The sequence below is a fragment of the Tiliqua scincoides genome, chromosome 3 (genome assembly GCF_035046505.1).
Source record: "Tiliqua scincoides isolate rTilSci1 chromosome 3, rTilSci1.hap2, whole genome shotgun sequence".
In the NCBI taxonomy this organism is placed as follows: domain Eukaryota; kingdom Metazoa; phylum Chordata; class Lepidosauria; order Squamata; family Scincidae; genus Tiliqua; species Tiliqua scincoides.
This window is the reverse complement of record NC_089823.1, coordinates 99516510-99522495: the sequence shown is the minus strand read 5'-3', so window position 1 is coordinate 99522495 and position 5986 is coordinate 99516510. Positions and strand designations below refer to the sequence as shown.

Sequence of the window (5986 nt, the reverse complement as noted above, 5' to 3'; positions counted from 1 at the left end):
AAAAAGCGCAACTGATAAAAAGACCTGGCAGTTGGCCACAATCATTGATTAAAATGTTTGGATATCCCTCTGGCCAAGTGTAGCTGCAGAGACATGTAGAAAGACATTGAACAGGAGAGCAAAGTTGGCTTCCCAAGAGGAACTGGGATGTGGGAGAGTCTGCGAAGCATTCGAAGGTTGAAGTGAAATATCTTCATATGTATCAAAGGAGATACACTCTGGAGTGAAAGACTTGCAGTTTTCTCCACTATATTTATTATTTTTATATGTGTTCACTCTACACTTAGACAAAAAGAAGCATATCTTGGTGTGAGAGTGAGGAGATGAATGGTTGGCAACCTTCAGTCTGGAAAGACTATGGTATAAGCCTACAGCACCCGGTATTCCCAGGCGGTCTCCCATCCAAGTACTAACCAGGCCTGACCCTGCTTAGCTTCCGAGTTCAGATCAGATCAGGCATCTGCAGGGTAGGAGATGAATGTCCAAGTGCCAAATTATTTAACCAAAATTTCAATTGCCAGTATCTCAATCCTGTATTCTGTTCTTTTCTCAATGAAAATTATGATTGTTGTTCAGAATATTTATACAGTATACCACTTTTTGACAAGATTAGTTCATAATGTTGACTAGGCTTACCCAACTTATGGTTCACCCAGCTGGATTTAGTTCTCCACTGACAGTGATGTGTCAGGTGACATTCTCTCTCTTTCTGCAGTTCCAGGGTAAAACAGGCACGCTGAACACTTTGTGGATCACATATATAGAGCCATGCTCTGAGCATCATTCATATGCTCAGCACTTGACTGGAACCAGAACTGGTGAATTTGTATTCCGCCTTTCTCCCCGAAGGACACCCAAGGCGGCTAACTTGGATGGATAAACAGCCATCTGTTCTTTGCTGTCAGATGGCTATCCACCAGGCCTAGTTCCAGTCAAGTGGAGAAATCTCTCGCTTGCTTGGTGCTGCCTTTTGCAAATGAGTGCTGAATGTGTGGGGGCCTGAGACTGTGGGGCAGTAAGCATTTTGGGGGGTTAAGTTCTGAACGGTCCTCTGTGGTGTTTCCACTGCTTGAACAGAGGGATGCGTCATGAATAAAAGCAAACTTAGGTGCTTGGTTATAGATGGAAAAGTGAACACAAATAATATGAAGTGAAATAAAAATGTGGGATGGGGAGGGGCATACCAGAAGGGTAAAGCATGCGAAGAATGAGAGGAGGAGAAAGAAGAAGGGCAAGTAAAATAAATGAGGAAGGCGGTAATCAGACTGAAGCAGAGGGCGGCAGCAAAGAACTGGAAACAACTGAGGGAAAGGCTGAAAATGAATGGAAAGCAATAAACACCACCTATGGCAGCAGTTGTGTTTATTCTAGGTTAAACTGAGTTGGCGCTAATTCATAAAGGGTACTGTAACTGTGCAATATGTATGTGGTTAAAGAGAAGTATGAGAACATCCTTATTGCTGAGAACTCCAAATTTAAGCAAGGAAAAACAAACATGGTGATTGTAAGAGTTGGGCTCATATTATTTTATTTTTTCCAGGGGCTGTAATGAGCTAAAATAGAGGATTAGGGGGAAAGAAGGGGGGAATTCTGATTTATGTAACGTAATCACCATGGTGGTTTGCTGAGGGGTATAAAACAGTGTTCTCCTTCTGCTTATAATTGATAAATGTGACCACAATGAGACTGAAATAGCAGAGAACATGAGGTAGCATCCTAGATTGGAGGTGAATGAAATGAGAAGGTCTAGCAAGTTAATTGAAAGATAATTGAGGCACACTTTAATGGTTCTGACTGGTTTCTAAGAATCATCGGCTCTGTTTAAACCTGACAAGTTCTGAGATACGACGTGTGGTGGGTCTTAACCTCTTCAGAAGCATTGGTGGGTCCTGCAACAGAATATTGTTCCAGTTATTACAGTTAAAACTGTAATATTACAGTTCATTTTTCCATAGAGCTGGAGAAAGCGCAAGGAATCGGCTAGCTCACGATCCAAAGGAATCCGTGAACGAACCTTGGAGGTTTACATGCTGTTACAAGAAATTTAGAAAAGAGTTGACATCATACAGAATTTCCAACCCTCTGACTGAACTTGGATTTGCAGGGTGACACGGGGATAAGAGAGGCAAAGGTAGGCTAATATTTTCTCTCCCAAGCCTCTTGAATGCCCTCCCCTTCATTGCATGCAGGCCAGTTCATAGCTGCATGCAATGTAGTGGAAAAACATAGGATTGGGTTGTTAATGCATTTTGGAAAAAAAAATTCTGTCCCATGCTTTCCCCACCCCAATTAGGGAGACATTCAAGGCATCTAATTTAAAAACCAACAAGCACATACCTTCTTATATTAGCCTGCTGCCCTGGGGAGACATAAGCAGGCAGCATATATCTACTTCTGGTAAGTTCAATGAACTGATCTCCTGCATAATGTCCATTTTGATCTTAAGGAAATAGTCACAATATCAAGCTGGACACTTCTAATCTGGCTCCAGTGCTTTCTCATTGCCTCCTTAACACCATGGGGTGTTAGAGTCTTTCGTTTACATATCCAGAAATCTTTCTCTCACTTCCAATGTGCTTTTTCCATGTGTAGATATACAAACCAAAGTCTCTAAAACCCCATGGTCTCAGTCTGGAGGATGGTACTTAGCGTGTTTTTTTTTTATAAAGTTGTTATTAAAGTTTTAACTTTTATTAATTGCATTTATATGTTTTATATGCTTTTGTAAGCTGCTTTAGAAGCCCGTCTAGGAGAAAAGCAGCTTAAAAATAAGTAAATAAATAAATGTGTATATTTATTTTTATTTATTTAAGACATTTATATCCAATCTTTCCCATGCTGAAACAAAAGCCCATGGCGGCTGACAAAGCTTTATAATAAAGAACAAATTATCACAACAGATAAAAAGAAAAACATCAAACAAGGTATTAAAACGTTAATTTCAACATTACGGAGTGAAACGTAAACCAAAATGGAGCAAAATCTAACAAATATTGTGCCAATGAATTAGTCCAGGGAATCAGTCAAGTCACAGCCGTATTTCAGTCACAGAGGGCAAATATTCACTTATCAACCAAATGCCAGCTGAAACAGGTATGTTTTGAGCCCTTGCCACGAGGGAGGAGGTAGTTCTCAGTTTTGCTGGAAGGGAATTCCATAGTTGTGGTGCCACTACAGAGAATATATCTTATTCTTTTCCATGATCACTCTGTTGAAAACACCATCTTGTCTAGCATTCTGTACTGTCAACATATCCACTTGTGTCTCCTCAGGATAAGTGAACGTGTTCCTTGCCCTGGGAATAGTCTCCACTTTTCCCTATGGGTCTTCTTGGTCCTGCTCCAGCTATTTTCCTAACACAGAACAAAGGAGTATAACAGTGGAGGAGAGGGAGAGGGATAGGAAGTGGTGTTTTACCAGCATTGTCCTCCTTCCATTGCTGGAACAAGCATTCTGCTGGTGGTGGGGGGGGGGGAAGGGGGTAGGATTGGGCTGATAGCAATGTTAATGATTAAGGCAGAAACAGAAACTTTTAATGTATATGTTTGGTGAACTACTAGAAGTTGACGGAACATATCAAGATCCAGGTCTACAGAGCTTGCGTCCTGAGTACACTTCTGTACTGCAGCGAGTCATGGACTCTTCGCTCACAACAGGAGAGGAAACTGAACGCTTTCCACATGCACTGCCTCTGACGCATCCTCGGCATCACCTGGCAGGACAAAGTTCCAAACAACACAGTCCTGGAACGTGCTGGAATCCCTAGCATGTATTCACTGCTGAAACAGAGACGCCTGCGTTGGCTTGGTCATGTCGTGAGAATGGATGATGGCCGGATCCCAAAGGATCTCTGAAGGCCTTAGGAGTGGACCTCAACAGGTGGGAAACCCTGGCCTCTGAGCAGCCTGCTTGGAGGAAGGCTGTGCAGCATGGCCTTTCCCAGTTTGAAGAGACACTTAGCCAACAGACTGAGGCAAAGAGACAAAGAAGGAAGGCCCATAGCCAGGGAGACAGACCAGGGACAGACTGCACTTGCACCCGGTGTGGAAGGGACTGTCACTCCCAAATTGGCCTTTTCAGCTACACTAGACGCTGTTCCAGAACCACCATTCAGAGCGCGATACCATAGTCTTTCGAGACTGAAGGTTGCCAACAAACTGTTTCCATCAGGCACATGGACATTCATGAAATTTTTAAAAATGTCACCTGAAACATCACTCTTTTGTTACATTTGCACTAGCCTTTCACACTAAGGACTAGATGAGATCTGAAGTGAGATCAAATGCCCCAACATCCTTGTCTTTGATTTTGTTAAAAAGCAACCCCTGGGCAGGATGTTGGATTGGGTGCATTGGGGTAAGGGAGTGGAGTTAATCTTATATATTACTGCATTATATATTATTATGTATAATGCATTGCTTATCCCACATAAATTGACAACACCCAATCCCACCCTACAAACTATTTGCCACCAAAAAGAGACAGATGTACTATGGGTCTGACTGACAAAAACTGTAGCATACTGCGTTTTCCTGAGAGATCCTGTATCCTGTAAAGTATCCTGGAAGAGAATGAAGACAATGATACTATATTAAAGCTGAATTCCTGTAGTCTTGAATTGTTTTTTAAATATATATGAAAAGGATGCGGTAGTAACATATTATTCCCATATGCTATATGGCAGGGCTTTCGTTTGTTGACTGCATTCTGCTATAGTTTTCCTGGGTTTTCTACACCTATAAAGAGTCGCTTTTACTCTGTGATTTTGATAAATGCTCTGCTTTCACATAAATCACAGATGTGTGCCACACTTATATTGGATTATTATAAATTAATAGAGACCTTTCCTCTAGAGGCATATAAGTTTGATTTATAACAAAATGTGCTTAATGAATTGTTCATTGCAAGAACTTTGAAACTTTTCTATATTTTTTTTTTTAAGATTATGGAAGTACACAAACAACTCTTGACTACAGAAACGATTGGATTACCATTAGAAATGTGAGTGCATCAGAGTTGGGGGAAAATATCTGAGATATGAGCAGGTTGCTCAGATACATGGAAGTACTTGTGTGGTCATTGTAGACAAAGCAATTGTTTTGCTAACAGTGGAATTTGATTTTGAAAAATGGAAAAGAGAAAAATTGCAACCCCCACAAATCACATGAGGCAAGGTATTTGGTATAGAGCAGAGTCACTTTATTAATTCCATGTTTCAATAAGCTTAAACCTTACAGCAAAATCATGACTACCAAACTCCTTTAGTGTAGGCAGCTACCCTAAGGGAGACTGTTTGCATCTGTTTGCTTCCCTTTGGGCATTAGTATCTTGACTCCAACCAGAGTTTGGCTCTTGTTTTTCCTACCAAACCCTAGAAGAGGGGTCATGGCAGCCAAATTACCCACCTCACAACAAGCCAAAAAACTTTTGCCATTCAGGCATTAAGGTTCATCAGCCAGCATCCCTGACCCTCATGTGACAGTTACCAGCTTCCTGTCTGGCCTTTGCAAACCTTAGGATGCACACCAGATCCTTACTCCTACATGCAGACTGTACTGCCGAAAGTGACCAAGGTGGTTACATAGCATCTCACCAAAGGAGACAGTCTGGGGTAGGCGGAAAACCCCTCCACCACATGCCAATCATGCAGAGGAAAAAAAAAAAATTCCTACTTGAGCCTTGAGGGTGGCCAGCTAATCTCAGACAATCTCTCAGAAGGGTGGAATGGGTGCAGTGTCACCTGAGCTCTGAATCGCTAGCTTCAGAGCATGGCTGAATGACTAGTTACAAATGAGAGAGAAATGCCTCTCCTCGATCACCCAGTCACTGAGGGTTCTGTGTTCCTTGCCTTGTGCAGGAGGCGGGGCTGGGCAAGAAAGCCACTGCTTGAACTGTGGTGTGGCTGCATTTTCTCAAGTGCCAAACAATTCTCTTTAAAACCTGGTGATCTTTTGAGCCTTCAACTAGAACGGGGGTGGTCAACCTT

General features: G+C 42.0%; 1 pseudogene; it reads right to left on the bottom strand.

Annotated features, from left to right (window-relative positions):
* Positions 1-365: 365 nt before the first annotated feature.
* LOC136647265 (5S ribosomal RNA) lies at positions 366-482 on the bottom strand (annotated as a pseudogene).
* Between the last annotated feature and the right edge of the window lie 5504 nt (positions 483-5986).